Genomic DNA, 21,801 nt, shown 5'->3' on the forward strand with positions numbered 1-21,801 from the left:
GAGATCGATCCAGTGCAGTGCAGGGCAGTGTCATGGTGCCTCTGTGGTGAAGCGTTTAGAAGTTGACCGAGCGAAATGCCAACCTTGTAGGACATTCGTATTAAGAAAAATAAATAATTCATGCAGGGAGCATTAGGAGGTTGAAAAATAATAATATGAAATTGAAAATAAATATGCAACGGCCGGGAATCGCACCCGGGCCGCGCCCGTGGCAGGGGAGCATTCTACCACTGAACCACCGTTGCCATTTCACCGATAGCTAACATCAACGAAACCTGACGTGTTTTCCTTGAAGTTGCATCACATACCGTGCTTAACAGTGACGTTGCAGTACTTTGCTGATAACAGATTTTGTACTCAGCTTCGGAAGTTCAAATCCATGCTTTAGTGTGTGCGTTAACTGAAATAGCATTGAGGGCTCGAAGTTTTAGGCATTAGTTCCTTGTAAAGAGGACCGTAGTAAAGTCGCCCGGTATTCTTGCACATTAAATGTCGCCAAAGCCATAGTCGTTACGCAGTAAAGTATCAGAGCATGGGACAAATCATACGGTAAGGGAAGTAGGGGCCGTCTGCTGTCTCTACAGAATCCACCGGCACTGCTATGTGGAGCAAACAAACCACTTATATTAGGTAAGACTAACCGCAAAGGAATGTGTTTACCGTAGCCGTGATCGTCTAGTGGTTAGGACATTGCGTTGTGGCCGCAATAACCCAGGTTCGAATCCTGGTCACGGCAAGCGAACAGATTTTGTCAATTGTAATTACTGAATTCTGATACAGTGCTCATTTAGGAGAAATTATTAAGCTCAGATTTTGTTATGCTCGTCTGTACCTCAAGGAGTTAGATTCATATAGGTTTCTAGCAATTTGGAGAATTTGTAGACTACCTGTATCCCCCTAAATCACTAGCTGGCTCACTGTCTTGCTAAGGGAGTAAGCGTCTCGCAGCTTGAATTTTGGAGAAGATTGGCTCGAATGCCTGCAAAACTAGAGTTATGGGCTTACGGAACCACAAAGACAGTGAGTTCCTCAGACGTTAAGATGCTAGATTTCATCCCTCAATTTAGGTGGTGCATTGTGGTGCCATAGCAGAATGTAATCATATATTTTATACATCTGCCGTAGGGATACTCTGGCAGCGCGTTAAACGATTATTTCCTCCTTAGCTTCTTTCTTTCTTTCTTAGCCTGTTTACCGTCCATAGATCGCTTCTCTCTCGGACTCATTGAAGGTTCTCACTCTACAGACTCAACGATAATGACCTGGATCGTGGCACCTTGGTTAGGGTGACGAAACTGGGAAGAATTAACTGTGCTCCGCCCAGGTGGCCTTACGGTCATTGCTGTACACGTGCCTTATGGTGTATGGAATGATTGGAAGGGATGGGCACGGATGAGGGAACGAAGTGGCCGAGGCCTTCATTTAGGTACTATCAGGGCATTTGAATTTAGAAGAAGTGTGTAAGCATGGAAATTTACTTTGTGCAATGCTGTTGTGGGGATCGAACACACCTCAACTCAGTCGACCACCCGAGATTAAGGGTACACCGCTCCAGCCCTCGTAACACTGCAATTTTCGTGGAAGTGGCGGTAGATCGTGAATAGTTGCGCCCGGGGGGTGCGAGATCGATCCAGTGCAGTGCAGACCGGGCGAGTTGGCCGTGCGCGTAGAGGCGCGCGGCTGTGAGCTTGCATCCGGGAGATAGTAGGTTCGAATCCCACTATCGGCAGCCCTGAAAATGGTTTTCCGTGGTTTCCCATTTTCACACCAGGCAAATGCTGGGGCTGTACCTTAATTAAGGCCACGGCCGCTTCCTTCCAACTCCTACGCCTTTCCTGTCCCATCGTCGCCATAAGACCTATCTGTGTCAGCGCGACGTAAAGCCCCTAGCAAAAAAAAAAAAAAAAAAAAAGTGCAGTGCAGGGCAGTGTCATGGTGCCTCTGTGGTGAAGCGTTTAGAAGGTGACCGAGCGAAATGCCAACCTTGTAGGACATTCGTATTAAGAAAAATAAATAATTCATGCAGGGAGCATTAGGAGGTTGAAAAAGAATAATATGAAATTGAAAATAAATATGCAACGGCCGGGAATCGAACCCGGGCCGCGCGCGTGGCAGGCGAGCATTCTACCACTGAACCACCGTTGCCATGTCGCCAATAGCTAACATCAACGAAACCTGACGTGTTTTCCTTGAAGTTGCATCACATACCGTGCTTAATAGTGACGTTGCAGTACTTTGCTGATAACAGATTTTGTACTCAGCTTCGGGAGTTCAAATCCATGCTTTAGTGTGTGCGTTAACTGAAATAGCATTGAGGGCTCGAAGTTTTAGGCATTAGTTCCTTGTAAAGAGGACCGTAGTAACGTCGCCGGGTATTCTTGCACATTAAATGTCGCCAAAGCCATAGTCGTTACGCAGTAAAGTATCAGAGCATGGGACAAATCATACGGTAAGGGAAGTAGGGGCCGTCTGCTGTCTCTACATAATCCACCGGCACTGCTATGTGGAGCAAACAAACCGCTTATATTAGGTAAGACTAACCGCAAAGGAATGTGTTTACCGTAGCCGTGATCGTCTAGTGGTTAGGACATTGCGTTGTGGCCGCAATAACCCAGGTTCGAATCCTGGTCACGGCAAGCGAACAGATTTTGTCAATTGTAATTACTGAATTCTGATACAGTGCTCATTTAGGAGAAATTATTAAGCTCAGATTTTGTTATGCTCGTCTGTACCTCAAGGAGTTAGATTCATATAGGTTTCTAGCAATTTGGAGAATTTGTAGACTACCTGAATCCCCCTAAATCACTAGCAGGCTCACTGTCTTGCTAAGGGAGTAAGCGTCTCGCAGCTTGAATTTTGGAGAAGATTTTCTCGAATGCCTGCAAAACTAGAGTTATGGGCTTACGGAACCACAAAGACAGTGAGTTCCTCAGACGTTAAGATGCTAGATTTCATCCCTCAATTTAGGTGGTGCATTGTGGTGCCATAGCAGAATGTAATCATATATTTTATACATCTGCCGTAGGGATACTCTGGCAGCGCGTTAAACGATTATTTCCTCCTTAGCTTCTTTCTTTCTTTCTTAGCCTGTTTACCGTCCATAGATCGCTTCTCTCTCGGACTCATTGAAGGTTCTCACTCTACAGACTCAACGATAATGACCTGGATCGTGGCACCTTGGTTAGGGTGACGAAACTGGGAAGAATTAACTGTGCTCCGCCCAGGTGGCCTTACGGTCATTGCTGTACACGTGCCTTATGGTGTATGGAATGATTGGAAGGGATGGGCACGGATGAGGGAACGAAGTGGCCGAGGCCTTCATTTAGGTACTATCAGGGCATTTGAATTTAGAAGAAGTGTGTAAGCATGGAAATTTACTTTGTGCAATGCTGTTGTGGGGAACGAACACACCTCAACTCAGTCGACCACCCGAGATTAAGGGTACACCGCTCCAGCCCTCGTAACACTGCAATTTTCGTGGAAGTGGCGGTAGATCGTGAATAGTTGCGCCCGGGGGGTGCGAGATCGATCCAGTGCAGTGCAGGGCAGTGTCATGGTGCCTCTGTGGTGAAGCGTTTAGAAGGTGACCGAGCGAAATGCCAACCTTGTAGGACATTCGTATTAAGAAAAATAAATAATTCATGCAGGGAGCATTAGGAGGTTGAAGAATAATAATATGAAATTGAAAATAAATATGCAACGGCCGGGAATCGAACCCGGGCCGCGCGCGTGGCAGGCGAGCATTCTACCACTGAACCACCGTTGCCATGTCGCTAATAGCTAACATCAACGAAACCTGAAGTGTTTTCCTTGAAGTTGCATCACATACCGTGCTTAATAGTGACGTTGCAGTACTTTGCTTATAACAGATTGTGTACTCAGCTTCGGGAGTTTAAATCCACGCTTTAGTGTGTGCGTTAACTGAAATAGCATTGAGGGCTCGAAGTTTTAGGCATTAGTTCCTTGTAAAGAGGACCGTAGTAACGTCGCCCGGTATTCTTGCACATTAAATGTCGCCAAAGCCATAGTCGTTACGCAGTAAAGTATCAGAGCATGGGACAAATCATACGGTAAGGGAAGTAGGGGCCGTCTGCTGTCTCTACAGAATCCACCGGCACTGCTATGTGGAGCAAACAAACGGCTTATATTAGGTAAGAATAACCGCAAAAGCATGTGTTTACCGTAGCCGTGATCGTCTAGTGGTTAGGACATTGCGTTGTGGCCGCAATAACCCAGGTTCGAATCCTGGTCACGGCAAGCGAACAGATTTTGCAAATTGTAATTACTGAATTCTGATACAGTGCTCATTTAGGAGAAATTATTAAGCTCAGATTTTGTTATGCTCGTCTGTATCTCAAGGAGTTAGATTCATATAGGTTTCTAGTTATTTGGAGAATTTGTAGACTACCTGTATCCCCCTAAATCACTAGCTGGCTCACTGTCTTGCTAAGGGAGTAAGCGTCTCGCAGCTTGAATTTTGGAGAAGATTGGCTCGAATGCCTGCAAAACTAGAGTTATGGGCTTACGGAACCACAAAGACAGTGAGTTCCTCAGACGTTAAGATGCTAGATTTCAACCCTCAATTTAGGTGGTGCATTGTGGTGCCATAGCAGAATGTAATCATATATTTTATACATCTGCCGTAGGGATACTCTGGCAGCGCGTTCAACGATTATTTCCTCCTTAGCTTCTTTCTTTCTTTCTTAGCCTGTTTACCGTCCATAGATCGCTTCTCTCTCGGACTCATTGAAGGTTCTCACTCTACAGACTCAACGATAATGACCTGGATCGTGGCACCTTGGTTAGGGTGACGAAACTGGGAAGAATTAACTGTGCTCCGCCCAGGTGGCCTTACGGTCATTGCTGTACACGTGCCTTATGGTGTATGGAATGATTGGAAGGGATGGGCACGGATGAGTGAACGAAGTGGCCGAGGCCTTCATTTAGGTACTATCAGGGCATTTGAATTTAGAAGAAGTGTGTAAGCATGGAAATTTACTTTGTGCAATGCTGTTGTGGGGATCGAACACAAATCAACTCAGTCGACCACCCGAGATTAAGGGTACACCGCTCCAGCCCTCGTAACACTGCAGTTTTCGTGGAAGTGGCGGTAGATCGTGAATTGTTGCGCCCGGGGGGTGCGAGGTCGATCCAGTGCAGTGCAGGGCAGTGTCAGGGTGCCTCTGTGGTGAAGCGTTTAGAAGGTGACCGAGCGAAATGCCAACCTTTTAGCACATTCGTATTAAGAAAAATAAATAATTAAAGCAAGGACTATTAGGAGGAGATTGAAAAATAATAATATGAAGTTGAAAATAAATATGCAACGGCCGGGAATCGAACCCGGGCCGCCCGCGTGGCAGGCGAGCATTCTACCACTGAACCACCGTTGCCATGTTATTGATTACTAACATCAACGAAACATGACGTGTTTTCCTTGAAGTTGCATCACATACCGTGCTTAACAGTGACGTTGCAGTACTTTGCTGATAACAGATTGTGTACTCAGCTTCGGGAGTTTAAATCCACGCTTTAGTGTGTGCGTTAACTGAAATAGCATTGAGGGCTCGAAGTTTTAGGCATTAGTTCCTTGTAAAGAGGACCGTAGTAACGTCGCCGGGTATTCTTGCACATTAAATGACGCCAAAGCCATAGTCGTTACGCAGTAAAGTATCAGAGCATGGGACAAATCATACGGTAAGGGAAGTAGGGGCCGTCTGCTGTCACTACAGAATCCACCGGCACTGCTATGTGGAGCAAACAAACCGCTTATATTAGGTAAGACTAACCGAAAAGCAATGTGTTTACCGTAGCCGTGATCGTCTAGTGGTTAGGACGTTGCGTTGTGGCCGCAATAACCCAGGTTCGAATCCTGGTCACGGCAAGCGAACAGATTTTGTCAATTGTAATTACTGAATTCTGATACAGTGCTCATTTAGGAGAAATTATTAAGCTCAGATTTTGTTATGCTCGTCTGTACCTCAAGGAGTTAGATTCATATAGGTTTCTAGCAATTTGGAGAATTTGTAGACTACCTGTATCCCCCTAAATCACTAGCTGGCTCACTGTCTTGCTAAGGGAGTAAGCGTCTCGCAGCTTGAATTTTGGAGAAGATTGGCTCGAATGCCTGCAAAACTAGAGTTATGGGCTTACGGAACCACAAAGACAGTGAGTTCCTCAGACGTTAAGATGCTAGATTTCATCCCTCAATTTAGGTGGTGCATTGTGGTGCCATAGCAGAATGTAATCATATATTTTATACATCTGCCGTAGGGATACTCTGGCAGCGCGTTAAACGATTATTTCCTCCTTAGCTTCTTTCTTTCTTTCTTAGCCTGTTTACCGTCCATAGATCGCTTCTCTCTCGGACTCATTGAAGGTTCTCACTCTACAGACTCAACGATAATGACCTGGATCGTGGCACCTTGGTTAGGGTGACGAAACTGGGAAGAATTAACTGTGCTCCGCCCAGGTGGCCTTACGGTCATTGCTGTACACGTGCCTTATGGTGTATGGAATGATTGGAAGGGATGGGCACGGATGAGGGAACGAAGTGGCCGAGGCCTTCATTTAGGTACTATCAGGGCATTTGAATTTAGAAGAAGTGTGTAAGCATGGAAATTTACTTTGTGCAATGCTGTTGTGGGGATCGAACACACCTCAACTCAGTCGACCACCCGAGATTAAGGGTACACCGCTCCAGCCCTCGTAACACTGCAATTTTCGTGGAAGTGGCGGTAGATCGTGAATAGTTGCGCCCGGGGGGTGCGAGATCGATCCAGTGCAGTGCAGGGCAGTGTCATGGTGCCTCTGTGGTGAAGCGTTTAGAAGGTGACCGAGCGAAATGCCAAACTTGTAGGACATTCGTATTAAGAAAAATAAATAATTCAAGCAGGGAGCATTAGGAGGAGATTGAAAAATAATTATATGAAGTTGAGAAAAAATATGCAACGGCCGGGAATCGAACTCGGGCCGCCCGCTGGCAGGCGAGCATTCTACCACTGAACCACCGTTGCCATGTCACCGATAGCTAACATCAACGAAACCTGACGTGTTTTCCTTGAAGTTGCATCACATACCGTGCTTAATAGTGACGTTCCAGTACTTTGCTTATAACAGATTGTGTACTCAGCTTCGGGAGTTTAAATCCACGCTTTAGTGTGTGCGTTAACTGAAATAGCATTGAGGGCTCGAAGTTTTAGGCATTAGTTCCTTGTAAAGAGGACCGTAGTAAAGTCTCCGGTATTCTTGCACATTAAATGTCGCCAAAGCCATAGTCGTTACGCAGTAAAGTATCAGAGCATGGGACAAATCATACGGTAAGGGAAGTAGGGGCCGTCTGCTGTCTCTACAGAATCCACCGGCACTGCTATGTGGAGCAAACAAACCGCTTATATTAGGTAAGACTAACCGCAAAGGAATGTGTTTACCGTAGCCGTGATCGTCTAGTGGTTAGGACATTGCGTTGTGGCCGCAATAACCCAGGTTCGAATCCTGGTCACGGCAAGCGAACAGATTTTGTCAATTGTAATTACTGAATTCTGATACAGTGCTCATTTAGGAGAAATTATTAAGCTCAGATTTTGTTATGCTCGTCTGTACCTCAAGGAGTTAGATTCATATAGGTTTCTAGCAATTTGGAGAATTTGTAGACTACCTGTATCCCCCTAAATCACTAGCTGGCTCACTGTCTTGCTAAGGGAGTAAGCGTCTCGCAGCTTGAATTTTGGAGAAGATTGGCTCGAATGCCTGCAAAACTAGAGTTATGGGCTTACGGAACCACAAAGACAGTGAGTTCCTCAGACGTTAAGATGCTAGATTTCATCCCTCAATTTAGGTGGTGCATTGTGGTGCCATAGCAGAATGTAATCATATATTTTATACATCTGCCGTAGGGATACTCTGGCAGCGCGTTAAACGATTATTTCCTCCTTAGCTTCTTTCTTTCTTTCTTAGCCTGTTTACCGTCCATAGATCGCTTCTCTCTCGGACTCATTGCAGGTTCTCACTCTACAGACTCAACGATAATGACCTGGATCGTGGCACCTTGGTTAGGGTGACGAAACTGGGAAGAATTAACTGTGCTCCGCCCAGGTGGCCTTACGGTCATTGCTGTACACGTGCCTTATGGTGTATGGAATGATTGGAAGGGATGGGCACGGATGAGGGAACGAAGTGGCCGAGGCCTTCATTTAGGTACTATCAGGGCATTTGAATTTAGAAGAAGTGTGTAAGCATGGAAATTTACTTTGTGCAATGCTGTTGTGGGGATCGAACACACCTCAACTCAGTCGACCACCCGAGATTAAGGGTACACCGCTCCAGCCCTCGTAACACTGCAATTTTCGTGGAAGTGGCGGTAGATCGTGAATAGTTGCGCCCGGGGGGTGCGAGATCGATCCAGTGCAGTGCAGGGCAGTGTCATGGTGCCTCTGTGGTGATGCGTTTAGAAGGTGACCGAGCGAAATGCCAACCTTGTAGGACATTCGTATTAAGAAAAATAAATAATTCAAGCAGGGAGCATTAGGAGGAGATTGAAAAATAATAATATGAAGTTGAAAAAAAATATGCAACGGCCGGGAATCGAACTCGGGCCGCCCGCTGGCAGGCGAGCGTTCTACCACTGAACCACCGTTGCCATGTCACCGATAGCTAACATCAACGAAACCTGACGAGTTTTCCTTGAAGTTGCATCACATACCGTGCTTAATAGTGACGTTCCAGTAATTTGCTTATAACAGATTGTGTACTCAGCTTCGGGAGTTTAAATCCACGCTTTAGTGTGTGCGTTAACTGAAATAGCATTGAGGGCTCGAAGTTTTAGGCATTAGTTCCTTGTAAAGAGGACCGTAGTAACGTCGCCGGGTATTCTTGCACATTAAATGACGCCAAAGCCATAGTCGTTACGCAGTAAAGTATCAGAGCATGGGACAAATCATACGGTAAGGGAAGTAGGGGCCGTCTGCTGTCTCTACAGAATCCACCGGCACTGCTATGTGGAGCAAACAAACCGCTTATATTAGGTAAGACTAACCGCAAAGGCGTGTGTTTACCGTAGCCGTGATCGTCTAGTGGTTAGGACATTGCGTTGTGGCCGCAATAACCCAGGTTCGAATCCTGGTCACGGCAAGCGAACAGATTTTGTCAATTGTAATTACTGAATTCTGATACAGTGCTCATTTAGGAGAAATTATTAAGCTCAGATTTTGTTATGCTCGTCTGTATCTCAAGGAGTTAGATTCATATAGGTTTCTAGTTATTTGGAGAATTTGTAGACTACCTGTATCCCCCTAAATCACTAGCTGGCTCACTGTCTTGCTAAGGGAGTAAGCGTCTCGCAGCTTGAATTTTGGAGAAGATTGGCTCGAATGCCTGCAAAACTAGAGTTTTGGGCTTACGGAACCACAAAGACAGTGAGTTCCTCAGACGTTAAGATGCTAGATTTCAACCCTCAATTTAGGTGGTGCATTGTGGTGCCATAGCAGAATGTTATCATATATTTTATACATCTGCCGTAGGGATACTCTGGCAGCGCGTTAAACGATTATTTCCTCCTTAGCTTCTTTCTTTCTTTCTTAGCCTGTTTACCGTCCATAGATCGCTTCTCTCTCGGACTCATTGAAGGTTCTCACTCTACAGACTCAACGATAATGACCTGGATCGTGGGACCTTGGTTAGGGTGACGAAACTGGGAAGAATGAACTGTGCCCCGCCCAGGTGGCCTTACGGTCATTGCTGTACACGTGCCTTATGGTGTATGGAATGATTGGAAGGGATGGGCACGGATGAGGGAACGAAGTGGCCGAGGCCTTCATTTAGGTACTATCAGGGCATTTGAATTTAGAAGAAGTGTGTAAGCATGGAAATTTACTTTGTGCAATGCTGTTGTGGGGATCGAAGACACCTCAACTCAGTCGACCACCCGAGATTAAGGGTACACCGCTCCAGCCCTCGTAACACTGCAATTTTCGTGGAAGTGGCGGTAGATCGTGAATTGTTGCGCCCGGGGGGTGCGAGGTCGATCCAGTGCAGTGCAGGGCAGTGTCATGGTGCCTCTGTGGTGATGCGTTTAGAAGGTGACCGAGCGAAATGCCAACCTTGTAGGACATTCGTATTAAGAAAAATAAATAATTCAAGCAGGGAGCATTAGGAGGAGATTGAAAAATAATAATATGAAGTTGAAAAAAAATATGCAACGGCCGGGAATCGAACTCGGGCCGCCCGCTGGCAGGCGAGCATTCTACCACTGAACCACCGTTGCCATGTCACCGATAGCTAACATCAACGAAACCTGACGTGTTTTCCTTGAAGTTGCATCACATACCGTGCTTAATAGTGACGTTCCAGTAATTTGCTTATAACAGATTGTGTACTCAGCTTCGGGAGTTTAAATCCACGCTTTAGTGTGTGCGTTAACTGAAATAGCATTGAGGGCTCGAAGTTTTAGGCATTAGTTCCTTGTAAAGAGGACCGTAGTAACGTCGCCGGGTATTCTTGCACATTAAATGACGCCAAAGCCATAGTCGTTACGCAGTAAAGTATCAGAGCATGGGACAAATCATACGGTAAGGGAAGTAGGGGCCGTCTGCTGTCTCTACAGAATCCACCGGCACTGCTATGTGGAGCAAACAAACCGCTTATATTAGGTAAGACTAACAGCAAAAAAAAAATGTGTTTACCGTAGCCGTGATCGTCTAGTGGTTAGGACATTGCGTTGTGGCCGCAATAACCCAGGTTCGAATCCTGGTCACGGCAAGCGAACAGATTTTGTCAATTGTAATTACTGAATTCTGATACAGTGCTCATTTAGGAGAAATTATTAAGCTCAGATTTTGTTATGCTCGTCTGTATCTCAAGGAGTTAGATTCATATAGGTTTCTAGTTATTTGGAGAATTTGTAGACTACCTGTATCCCCCTAAATCACTAGCTGGCTCACTGTCTTGCTAAGGGAGTAAGCGTCTCGCAGCTTGAATTTTGGAGAAGATTGGCTCGAATGCCTGCAAAACTAGAGTTTTGGGCTTACGGAACCACAAAGACAGTGAGTTCCTCAGACGTTAAGATGCTAGATTTCAACCCTCAATTTAGGTGGTGCATTGTGGTGCCATAGCAGAATGTAATCATATATTTTATACATCTGCCGTAGGGATAATCTGGCAGCGCGTTCAACGATTATTTCCTCCTTAGCTTCTTTCTTTCTTTCTTAGCCTGTTTACCGTCCATAGATCGCTTCTCTCTCGGACTCATTGAAGGTTCTCACTCTACAGACTCAACGATAATGACCTGGATCGTGGCACCTTGGTTAGGGTGACGAAACTGGGAAGAATTAACTGTGCTCCGCCCAGGTGGCCTTACGGTCATTGCTGTACACGTGCCTTATGGTGTATGGAATGATTGGAAGGGATGGGCACGGATGAGGGAACGAAGTGGCCGAGGCCTTCATTTAGGTACTATCAGGGCATTTGAATTTAGAAGAAGTGTGTAAGCATGGAAATTTACTTTGTGCAATGCTGTTGTGGGGATCGAACACAAATCAACTCAGTCGACCACCCGAGATTAAGGGTACACCGCTCCAGCCCTCGTAACACTGCAGTTTTCGTGGAAGTGGCGGTAGATCGTGAATTGTTGCGCCCGGGGGGTGCGAGGTCGATCTAGTGCAGTGCAGGGCAGTGTCAGGGTGCCTCTGTGGTGAATCGTTTAGAAGGTGACCGAGCGAAATGCCAACCTTTTAGCACATTCGTATTAAGAAAAATAAATAATTAAAGCAAGGACTATTAGGAGGAGATTGAAAAATAATAATATGAAGTTGAAAATAAATATGCAACGGCCGGGAATCGAACCCGGGCCGCCCGCGTGGCAGGCGAGCATTCTACCACTGAACCACCGTTGCCATGTTATTGATAACTAACATCAACGAAACATGACGTGTTTTCCTTGAAGTTGCATCACATACCGTGCTTAACAGTGACGTTGCAGTACTTTGCTGATAACAGATTGTGTACTCAGCTTCGGGAGTTTAAATCCACGCTTTAGTGTGTGCGTTAACTGAAATAGCATTGAGGGCTCGAAGTTTTAGGCATTAGTTCCTTGTAAAGAGGACCGTAGTAAAGTCGCCCGGTATTCTTGCACATTAAATGTCGCCAAAGCCATAGTCGTTACGCAGTAAAGTATCAGAGCATGGGACAAATCATACGGTAAGGGAAGTAGGGGCCGTCTGCTGCCTCTACAGAATCCACCGGCACTGCTATGTGGAGCAAACAAACCGCTTATATTAGGTAAGACTAACCGCAAAAGAATGTGTTTACCGTAGCCGTGATCGTCTAGTGGTTAGGACATTGCGTTGTGGCCGCAATAACCCAGGTTCGAATCCTGGTCACGGCAAGCGAACAGATTTTGTCAATTGTAATTACTGAATTCTGATACAGTGCTCATTTAGGAGAAATTATTAAGCTCAGATTTTGTTATGCTCGTCTGTATCTCAAGGAGTTAGATTCATATAGGTTTCTAGTTATTTGGAGAATTTGTAGACTACCTGTATCCCCCTAAATCACTAGCTGGCTCACTGTCTTGCTAAGGGAGTAAGCGTCTCGCAGCTTGAATTTTGGAGAAGATTGGCTCGAATGCCTGCAAAACTAGAGTTATGGGCTTACGGAACCACAAAGACAGTGAGTTCCTCAGACGTTAAGATGCTAGATTTCAACCCTCAATTTAGGTGGTGCATTGTGGTGCCATAGCAGAATGTTATCATATATTTTATACATCTGCCGTAGGGATACTCTGGCAGCGCGTTAAACGATTATTTCCTCCTTAGCTTCTTTCTTTCTTTCTTAGCCTGTTTACCGTCCATAGATCGCTTCTCTCTCGGACTCATTGAAGGTTCTCACTCTACAGTCTCAACGATAATGACCTGTATGGTGGCACCTTGGTTAGGGTGACGAAACTGGGAAGAATTAACTGTGCTCCGCCCAGGTGGCCTTACGGTCATTGCTGTACACGTGCCTTATGGTGTATGGAATGATTGGAAGGGATGGGCACGGATGAGGGAACGAAGTGGCCGAGGCCTTCATTTAGGTACTATCAGGGCATTTGAATTTAGAAGAAGTGTGTAAGCATGGAAATTTACTTTGTGCAATGCTGTTGTGGGGATCGAAGACACCTCAACTCAGTCGACCACCCCAGATTAAGGGTACACCGCTCCAGCCCTCGTAACACTGCAATTTTCGTGGAAGTGGCGGTAGATCGTGAATTGTTGCGCCCGGGGTGTGCGAGGTCGATCCAGTGCAGTGCAGGGCAGTGTCATGGTGCCTCTGTGGTGAAGCGTTTAGAAGGTGACCGAGCGAAATGCCAACCTTGTAGGACATTCGTATTAAGAAAAATAAATAATTCAAGCAGGGAGCATTAGGAGGAGATTGAAAAATAATAATATGAAGTTGAAAAAAAATATGCAACGGCCGGGAATCGAACTCGGGCCGCCCGCTGGCAGGCGAGCATTCTACCACTGAACCACCGTTGCCATGTCACCGATAGCTAACATCAACGAAACCTGACGTGTTTTCCTTGAAGTTGCATGACATACCGTGCTTAATAGTGACGTTCCAGTACTTTGCTTATAACAGATTGTGTACTCAGCTTCGGGAGTTTAAATCCACGCTTTAGTGTGTGCGTTAACTGAAATAGCATTGAGGGCTCGAAGTTTTAGGCATTAGTTCCTTGTAAAGAGGACCGTAGTAACGTCGCCGGGTATTCTTGCACATTAAATGACGCCAAAGCCATAGTCGTTACGCAGTAAAGTATCAGAGCATGGGACAAATCATATGGTAAGGGAAGTAGGGGCCGTCTGCTGTCTCTACAGAATCCACCGGCACTGCTATGTGGAGCAAACAAACCGCTTATATTAGGTAAGTCTAACAGCAAAAAAAAATGTGTTTACCGTAGCCGTGATCGTCTAGTGGTTAGGACATTGCGTTGTGGCCGCAATAACCCAGGTTCGAATCCTGGTCACGGCAAGCGAACAGATTTTGTCAATTGTAATTACTGAATTCTGATACAGTGCTCATTTAGGAGAAATTATTAAGCTCAGATTTTGTTATGCTTGTCTGTATCTCAAGGAGTTAGATTCATATAGGTTTCTAGTTATTTGGAGAATTTGTAGACTACCTGTATCCCCCTAAATCACTAGCTGGCTCACTGTCTTGCTAAGGGAGTAAGCGTCTCGCAGCTTGAATTTTGGAGAAGATTGGCTCGAATGCCTGCAAAACTAGAGTTTTGGGCTTACGGAACCACAAAGACAGTGAGTTCCTCAGACGTTAAGATGCTAGATTTCAACCCTCAATTTAGGTGGTGCATTGTGGTGCCATAGCAGAATGTTATCATATATTTTATACATCTGCCGTAGGGATACTCTGGCAGCGCGTTAAACGATTATTTCCTCCTTAGCTTCTTTCTTTCTTTCTTAGCCTGTTTACCGTCCATAGATCGCTTCTCTCTCGGACTCATTGAAGGTTCTCACTCTACAGACTCAACGATAATGACCTGGATCGTGGCACCTTGGTTAGGGTGACGAAACTGGGAAGAATTAACTGTGCTCCGCCCAGGTGGCCTTACGGTCATTGCTGTACACGTGCCTTATGGTGTATGGAATGATTGGAAGGGATGGGCACGGATGAGGGAACGAAGTGGCCGAGGCCTTCATTTAGGTACTATCAGGGCATTTGAATTTAGAAGAAGTGTGTAAGCATGGAAATTTACTTTGTGCAATGCTGTTGTGGGGATCGAACACACCTCAACTCAGTCGACCACCCGAGATTAAGGGTACACCGCTCCAGCCCTCGTAACACTGCAATTTTCGTGGAAGTGGCGGTAGATCGTGAATAGTTGCGCCCGGTTAGTGCGAGATCGATCCAGTGCAGTGCAGGGCAGTGTCATGGTGCCTCTGTGGTGAAGCGTTTAGAAGGTGACCGAGCGAAATGCCAACCTTGTAGGACATTCGTATTAAGAAAAATAAATAATTCAAGCAGGGATCATTAGGAGGAGATTGAAAAATAATAATATGAAGTTGAAAATAAATATGCAACGGCCGGGAATCGAACCCGGGCCGCCCGCGTGGCAGGCGAGCATTCTACCACTGAACCACCGTTGCCATGTTATTGATAACTAACATCAACGAAACATGACGTGTTTTCCTTGAAGTTGCATCACATACCGTGCTTAACAGTGACGTTGCAGTACTTTGCTGATAACAGATTGTGTACTCAGCTTCGGGAGTTTAAATCCACGCTTTAGTGTGTGCGTTAACTGAAATAGCATTGAGGGCTCGAAGTTTTAGGCATTAGTTCCTTGTAAAGAGGACCGTAGTAAAGTCGCCCGGTATTCTTGCACATTAAATGTCGCCAAAGCCATAGTCGTTACGCAGTAAAGTATCAGAGCATGGGACAAATCATACGGTAAGGGAAGTAGGGGCCGTCTGCTGCCTCTACAGAATCCACCGGCACTGCTATGTGGAGCAAACAAACCGCTTATATTAGGTAAGACTAACCGCAAAAGAATGTGTTTACCGTAGCCGTGATCGTCTAGTGGTTAGGACATTGCGTTGTGGCCGCAATAACCCAGGTTCGAATCCTGGTCACGGCAAGCGAACAGATTTTGTCAATTGTAATTACTGAATTCTGATACAGTGCTCATTTAGGAGAAATTATTAAGCTCAGATTTTGTTATGCTCGTCTGTATCTCAAGGAGTTAGATTCATATAGGTTTCTAGTTATTTGGAGAATTTGTAGACTACCTGTATCCCCCTAAATCACTAGCTGGCTCACTGTCTTGCTAAGGGAGTAAGCGTCTCGCAGCTTGAATTTTGGAGAAGATTGGCTCGAATGCCTGCAAAACTAGAGTTATGGGCTTACGGAACCACAAAGACAGTGAGTTCCTCAGACGTTAAGATGCTAGATTTCAACCCTCAATTTAGGTGGTGCATTGTGGTGCCATAGCAGAATGTTATCATATATTTTATACATCTGCCGTAGGGATACTCTGGCAGCGCGTTAAACGATTATTTCCTCCTTAGCTTCTTTCTTTCTTTCTTAGCCTGTTTACCGTCCATAGATCGCTTCTCTCTCGGACTCATTGAAGGTTCTCACTCTACAGACTCAACGATAATGACCTGGATCGTGGCACCTTGGTTAGGGTGACGAAACTGGGAAGAATTAACTGTGCTCCGCCCAGGTGGCCTTACGGTCATTGCTGTACACGTGCCTTATGGTGTATGGAATGATTGGAAGGGATGGGCACGGATGAGGGAACGAAGTGGCCGAGGCCTTCATTTAGGTACTATCAGGGCATTTGAATTTAGAAGAAGTGTGTAAGCATGGAAATTTACTTTGTGCAATGCTGTTGTGGGGATCGAAGACACCTCAACTCAGTCGACCACCCGAGATTAAGGGTACACCGCTCCAGCCCTCGTAACACTGCAATTTTCGTGGAAGTGGCGGTAGATCGTGAATTGTTGCGCCCGGGGTGTGCGAGGTCGATCCAGTGCAGTGCAGGGCAGTGTCATGGTGCCTCTGTGGTGATGCGTTTAGAAGGTGACCGAGCGAAATGCCAACCTTGTAGGACATTCGTATTAAGAAAAATAAATAATTCAAGCAGGGAGCATTAGGAGGAGATTGAAAAATAATAATATGAAGTTGAAAAAAAATATGCAACGGCCGGGAATCGAACTCGGGCCGCCCGCTGGCAGGCGAGCATTCTACCACTGAACCACCGTTGCCATGTCACCGATAGCTAACATCAACGAAACCTGACGTGTTTTCCTTGAAGTTGCATCACATACCGTGCTTAATAGTGACGTTCCAGTACTTTGCTTATAACAGATTGTGTACTCAGCTTCGGGAGTTTAAATCCACGCTTTAGTGTGTGCGTTAACTGAAATAGCATTGAGGGCTCGAAGTTTTAGGCATTAGTTCCTTGTAAAGAGGACCGTAGTAACGTCGCCGGGTATTCTTGCACATTAAATGACGCCAAAGCCATAGTCGTTACGCAGTAAAGTATCAGAGCATGGGACAAATCATACGGTAAGGGAAGTAGGGGCCGTCTGCTGTCTCTACAGAATCCACCGGCACTGCTATGTGGAGCAAACAAACCGCTTATATTAGGTAAGACTAACAGCAAAAAAAAATGTGTTTACCGTAGCCGTGATCGTCTAGTGGTTAGGACATTGCGTTGTGGCCGCAATAACCCAGGTTCGAATCCTGGTCACGGCAAGCGAACAGATTTTGTCAATTGTAATTACTGAATTCTGATACAGTGCTCATTTAGGAGAAATTATTAAGCTCAGATTTTGTTATGCTCGTCTGTATCTCAAGGAGTTAGATTCATATAGGTTTCTAGTTATTTGGAGAATTTGTAGACTACCTGTATCCCCCTAAATCACTAGCTGGCTCACTGTCTTGCTAAGGGAGTAAGCGTCTCGCAGCTTGAATTTTGGAGAAGATTGGCTCGAATGCCTGCAAAACTAGAGTTTTGGGCTTACGGAATCACAAAGACAGTGAGTTCCTCAGACGTTAAGATGCTAGATTTCAACCCTCAATTTAGGTGGTGCATTGTGGTGCCATAGCAGAATGTAATCATATATTTTATACATCTGCCGTAGGGATACTCTGGCAGCGCGTTCAACGATTATTTCCTCCTTAGCTTCTTTCTTTCTTTCTTAGCCTGTTTACCGTCCATAGATCGCTTCTCTCTCGGACTCATTGAAGGTTCTCACTCTACAGACTCAACGATAATGACCTGGATCGTGGCACCTTGGTTAGGGTGACGAAACTGGGAAGAATTAACTGTGTTCCGCCCAGGTGGCCTTACGGTCATTGCTGTACACGTGCCTTATGGTGTATGGAATGATTGGAAGGGATGGGCACGGATGAGGGAACGAAGTGGCCGAGGCCTTCATTTAGGTACTATCAGGGCATTTGAATTTAGAAGAAGTGTGTAAGCATGGAAATTTACTTTGTGCAATGCTGTTGTGGGGATCGAACACAAATCAACTCAGTCGACCACCCGAGATTAAGGGTACACCGCTCCAGCCCTCGTAACACTGCAATTTTCGTGGAAGTGGCGGTAGATCGTGAATTGTTGCGCCCGGGGGGTGCGAGGTCGATCTAGTGCAGTGCAGGGCAGTGTCAGGGTGCCTCTGTGGTGAAGCGTTTAGAAGGTGACCGAGCGAAATGCCAACCTTTTAGCACATTCGTATTAAGAAAAATAAATAATTAAAGCAAGGACTATTAGGAGGAGATTGAAAAATAATAATATGAAGTTGAAAATAAATATGCAACGGCCGGGAATCGAACCCGGGCCGCCCGCGTGGCAGGCGAGCATTCTACCACTGAACCACCGTTGCCATGTTATTGATAACTAACATCAACGAAACATGACGTGTTTTCCTTGAAGTTGCATCACATACCGTGCTTAACAGTGACGTTGCAGTACTTTGCTGATAACAGATTGTGTACTCAGCTTCGGGAGTTTAAATCCACGCTTTAGTGTGTGCGTTAACTGAAATAGCATTGAGGGCTCGAAGTTTTAGGCATTAGTTCCTTGTAAAGAGGACCGTAGTAAAGTCGCCCGGTATTCTTGCACATTAAATGTCGCCAAAGCCATAGTCGTTACGCAGTAAAGTATCAGAGCATGGGACAAATCATACGGTAAGGGAAGTAGGGGCCGTCTGCTGCCTCTACAGAATCCACCGGCACTGCTATGTGGAGCAAACAAACCGCTTATATTAGGTAAGACTAACCGCAAAAGAATGTGTTTACCGTAGCCGTGATCGTCTAGTGGTTAGGACATTGCGTTGTGGCCGCAATAACCCAGGTTCGAATCCTGGTCACGGCAAGCGAACAGATTTTGTCAATTGTAATTACTGAATTCTGATACAGTGCTCATTTAGGAGAAATTATTAAGCTCAGATTTTGTTATGCTCGTCTGTATCTCAAGGAGTTAGATTCATATAGGTTTCTAGTTATTTGGAGAATTTGTAGACTACCTGTATCCCCCTAAATCACTAGCTGGCTCACTGTCTTGCTAAGGGAGTAAGCGTCTCGCAGCTTGAATTTTGGAGAAGATTGGCTCGAATGCCTGCAAAACTAGAGTTATGGGCTTACGGAACCACAAAGACAGTGAGTTCCTCAGACGTTAAGATGCTAGATTTCAACCCTCAATTTAGGTGGTGCATTGTGGTGCCATAGCAGAATGTTATCATATATTTTATACATCTGCCGTAGGGATACTCTGGCAGCGCGTTAAACGATTATTTCCTCCTTAGCTTCTTTCTTTCTTTCTTAGCCTGTTTACCGTCCATAGATCGCTTCTCTCTCGGACTCATTGAAGGTTCTCACTCTACAGTCTCAACGATAATGACCTGTATGGTGGCACCTTGGTTAGGGTGACGAAACTGGGAAGAATTAACTGTGCTCCGCCCAGGTGGCCTTACGGTCATTGCTGTACACGTGCCTTATGGTGTATGGAATGATTGGAAGGGATGGGCACGGATGAGGGAACGAAGTGGCCGAGGCCTTCATTTAGGTACTATCAGGGCATTTGAATTTAGAAGAAGTGTGTAAGCATGGAAATTTACTTTGTGCAATGCTGTTGTGGGGATCGAAGACACCTCAACTCAGTCGACCACCCGAGATTAAGGGTACACCGCTCCAGCCCTCGTAACACTGCAATTTTCGTGGAAGTGGCGGTAGATCGTGAATTGTTGCGCCCGGGGTGTGCGAGGTCGATCCAGTGCAGTGCAGGGCATTGTCATGGTGCCTCTGTGGTGAAGCGTTTAGAAGGTGACCGAGCGAAATGCCAACCTTGTAGGACATTCGTATTAAGAAAAATAAATAATTCAAGCAGGGAGCATTAGGAGGAGATTGAAAAATAATAATATGAAGTTGAAAAAAAATATGCAACGGCCGGGAATCGAACTCGGGCCGCCCGCTGGCAGGCGAGCATTCTACCACTGAACCACCGTTGCCATGTCACAGATAGCTAACATCAACGAAACCTGACGTGTTTTCCTTGAAGTTGCATCACATACCGTGCTTAATAGTGACGTTCCAGTACTTTGCTTATAACAGATTGTGTACTCAGCTTCGGGAGTTTAAATCCACGCTTTAGTGTGTGCGTTAACTGAAATAGCATTGAGGGCTCGAAGTTTTAGGCATTAGTTCCTTGTAAAGAGGACCGTAGTAACGTCGCCGGGTATTCTTGCACATTAAATGACGCCAAAGCCATAGTCGTTACGCAGTAAAGTATCAGAGCATGGGACAAATCATACGGTAAGGGAAGTAGGGGCCGTCTGCTGTCTCTACAGAATCCACCGGCACTGCTATGTGGAGCAAACAAACCGCTTATATTAGGTAAGACTAACAGCAAAAAAAAATGTGTTTACCGTAGCCGTGATCGTCTAGTGGTTAGGACATTGCGTTGTGGCCGCAATAACCCAGGTTCGAATCCTGGTCACGGCAAGCGAACAGATTTTGTCAATTGTAATTACTGAATTCTGATACAGTGCTCATTTAGGAGAAATTATTAAGCTCAGATTTTGTTATGCTCGTCTGTATCTCAAGGAGTTAGATTCATATAGGTTTCTAGTTATTTGGAGAATTTGTAGACTACCTGTATCCCCCTAAATCACTAGCTGGCTCACTGTCTTGCTAAGGGAGTAAGCGTCTCGCAGCTTGAATTTTGGAGAAGATTGGCTCGAATGCCTGCAAAACTAGAGTTTTGGGCTTACGGAACCACAAAGACAGTGAGTTCCTCAGACGTTAAGATGCTAGATATCAACCCTCAATTTAGGTGGTGCATTGTGGTGCCATAGCAGAATGTAATCATATATTTTATACATCTGCCGTAGGGATACTCTGGCAGCGCGTTAAACGATTATTTCCTCCTTAGCTTCTTTCTTTCTTTCTTAGCCTGTTTACCGTCCATAGATCGCTTCTCTCTCGGACTCATTGAAGGTTCTCACTCTACAGACTCAACGATAATGACCTGGATCGTGGCACCTTGGTTAGGGTGACGAAACTGGGAAGAATTAACTGTGCTCCGCCCAGGTGGCCTTACGGTCATTGCTGTACACGTGCCTTATGGTGTATGGAATGATTGGAAGGGATGGGCACGGATGAGGGAACGAAGTGGCCGAGGCCTTCATTTAGGTACTATCAGGGCATTTGAATTTAGAAGAAGTGTGTAAGCATGGAAATTTACTTTGTGCAATGCTGTTGTGGGGATCGAACACACCTCAACTCAGTCGACCACCCGAGATTAAGGGTACACCGCTCCAGCCCTCGTAACACTGCAATTTTCGTGGAAGTGGCGGTAGATCGTGAATTGTTGCGCCCGGGGGGTGCGAGGTCGATCCAGTGCAGTGCAGGGCAGTGTCATGGTGCCTCTGTGGTGAAGCGTTTAGAAGGTGACCGAGCGAAATGCCAACCTTGTAGGACATTCGTATGAAGAAAAATATATAATTCAAGCAGGGAGCATTAGGAGGAGATTGAAAAATAATAATATGAAGTTGAAAATAAATATGCAACGGCCGGGAATCGAACCCGGGCCGCCCGCGTGGCAGTCGAGCATTCTACCACTGAACCACGGTTGCCATGTCGCCGACAGCTAACATCAACGAAACCTGACGTATTTTCCTTGAAGTTGCATCACATACCGTGCTTAATAGTGACGTTCCAGTACTTTGCTTATAACAGATTGTGTACTCAGCTTCGGGAGTTTAAATCCACGCTTTAGTGTGTGCGTTAACTGAAATAGCATTG

At 45.6% G+C, this 21,801-nt stretch overlaps 21 non-coding genes across 21 annotated transcripts; 13 read left to right on the forward strand and 8 right to left on the reverse strand.

Moving 5' to 3' along the window:
- Window positions 1-174: 174 nt before the first annotated feature.
- Window positions 175-245, reverse strand: TRNAG-GCC (transfer RNA glycine (anticodon GCC)). The gene has a single exon. It is a non-coding gene; the product is annotated as a tRNA-Gly (tRNA).
- Window positions 246-664: 419 nt separating this feature from the next.
- TRNAH-GUG (transfer RNA histidin (anticodon GUG)) lies at window positions 665-736 on the forward strand. Its single transcript has one exon. It is a non-coding gene; the product is annotated as a tRNA-His (tRNA).
- A 1,338-nt stretch (window positions 737-2,074) lies between these two features.
- On the reverse strand, window positions 2,075-2,145 carry TRNAG-GCC (transfer RNA glycine (anticodon GCC)). The gene has a single exon. It is a non-coding gene; the product is annotated as a tRNA-Gly (tRNA).
- Window positions 2,146-2,564: 419 nt separating this feature from the next.
- TRNAH-GUG (transfer RNA histidin (anticodon GUG)) lies at window positions 2,565-2,636 on the forward strand. The gene has a single exon. It is a non-coding gene; the product is annotated as a tRNA-His (tRNA).
- A 1,059-nt stretch (window positions 2,637-3,695) lies between these two features.
- Window positions 3,696-3,766, reverse strand: TRNAG-GCC (transfer RNA glycine (anticodon GCC)). The gene has a single exon. It is a non-coding gene; the product is annotated as a tRNA-Gly (tRNA).
- A 419-nt stretch (window positions 3,767-4,185) lies between these two features.
- On the forward strand, window positions 4,186-4,257 carry TRNAH-GUG (transfer RNA histidin (anticodon GUG)). The gene has a single exon. It is a non-coding gene; the product is annotated as a tRNA-His (tRNA).
- Window positions 4,258-5,319: 1,062 nt separating this feature from the next.
- On the reverse strand, window positions 5,320-5,390 carry TRNAG-GCC (transfer RNA glycine (anticodon GCC)). The gene has a single exon. It is a non-coding gene; the product is annotated as a tRNA-Gly (tRNA).
- Window positions 5,391-5,809: 419 nt separating this feature from the next.
- On the forward strand, window positions 5,810-5,881 carry TRNAH-GUG (transfer RNA histidin (anticodon GUG)). The gene has a single exon. It is a non-coding gene; the product is annotated as a tRNA-His (tRNA).
- Window positions 5,882-7,431: 1,550 nt separating this feature from the next.
- Window positions 7,432-7,503, forward strand: TRNAH-GUG (transfer RNA histidin (anticodon GUG)). The gene has a single exon. It is a non-coding gene; the product is annotated as a tRNA-His (tRNA).
- A 1,551-nt stretch (window positions 7,504-9,054) lies between these two features.
- On the forward strand, window positions 9,055-9,126 carry TRNAH-GUG (transfer RNA histidin (anticodon GUG)). Its single transcript has one exon. It is a non-coding gene; the product is annotated as a tRNA-His (tRNA).
- A 1,554-nt stretch (window positions 9,127-10,680) lies between these two features.
- On the forward strand, window positions 10,681-10,752 carry TRNAH-GUG (transfer RNA histidin (anticodon GUG)). The gene has a single exon. It is a non-coding gene; the product is annotated as a tRNA-His (tRNA).
- Window positions 10,753-11,814: 1,062 nt separating this feature from the next.
- Window positions 11,815-11,885, reverse strand: TRNAG-GCC (transfer RNA glycine (anticodon GCC)). The gene has a single exon. It is a non-coding gene; the product is annotated as a tRNA-Gly (tRNA).
- Window positions 11,886-12,304: 419 nt separating this feature from the next.
- TRNAH-GUG (transfer RNA histidin (anticodon GUG)) lies at window positions 12,305-12,376 on the forward strand. Its single transcript has one exon. It is a non-coding gene; the product is annotated as a tRNA-His (tRNA).
- A 1,553-nt stretch (window positions 12,377-13,929) lies between these two features.
- Window positions 13,930-14,001, forward strand: TRNAH-GUG (transfer RNA histidin (anticodon GUG)). Its single transcript has one exon. It is a non-coding gene; the product is annotated as a tRNA-His (tRNA).
- Window positions 14,002-15,063: 1,062 nt separating this feature from the next.
- TRNAG-GCC (transfer RNA glycine (anticodon GCC)) lies at window positions 15,064-15,134 on the reverse strand. Its single transcript has one exon. It is a non-coding gene; the product is annotated as a tRNA-Gly (tRNA).
- A 419-nt stretch (window positions 15,135-15,553) lies between these two features.
- On the forward strand, window positions 15,554-15,625 carry TRNAH-GUG (transfer RNA histidin (anticodon GUG)). The gene has a single exon. It is a non-coding gene; the product is annotated as a tRNA-His (tRNA).
- Window positions 15,626-17,178: 1,553 nt separating this feature from the next.
- TRNAH-GUG (transfer RNA histidin (anticodon GUG)) lies at window positions 17,179-17,250 on the forward strand. Its single transcript has one exon. It is a non-coding gene; the product is annotated as a tRNA-His (tRNA).
- Window positions 17,251-18,312: 1,062 nt separating this feature from the next.
- On the reverse strand, window positions 18,313-18,383 carry TRNAG-GCC (transfer RNA glycine (anticodon GCC)). Its single transcript has one exon. It is a non-coding gene; the product is annotated as a tRNA-Gly (tRNA).
- A 419-nt stretch (window positions 18,384-18,802) lies between these two features.
- TRNAH-GUG (transfer RNA histidin (anticodon GUG)) lies at window positions 18,803-18,874 on the forward strand. Its single transcript has one exon. It is a non-coding gene; the product is annotated as a tRNA-His (tRNA).
- Window positions 18,875-20,427: 1,553 nt separating this feature from the next.
- TRNAH-GUG (transfer RNA histidin (anticodon GUG)) lies at window positions 20,428-20,499 on the forward strand. The gene has a single exon. It is a non-coding gene; the product is annotated as a tRNA-His (tRNA).
- Window positions 20,500-21,561: 1,062 nt separating this feature from the next.
- TRNAG-GCC (transfer RNA cysteine (anticodon GCA)) lies at window positions 21,562-21,632 on the reverse strand. The gene has a single exon. It is a non-coding gene; the product is annotated as a tRNA-Gly (tRNA).
- Window positions 21,633-21,801: the final 169 nt, after the last annotated feature.

This window comes from Anabrus simplex, chromosome 1 (genome assembly GCF_040414725.1).
Source record: "Anabrus simplex isolate iqAnaSimp1 chromosome 1, ASM4041472v1, whole genome shotgun sequence".
NCBI classification, from domain to species: Eukaryota; Metazoa; Arthropoda; class Insecta; order Orthoptera; family Tettigoniidae; genus Anabrus; species Anabrus simplex.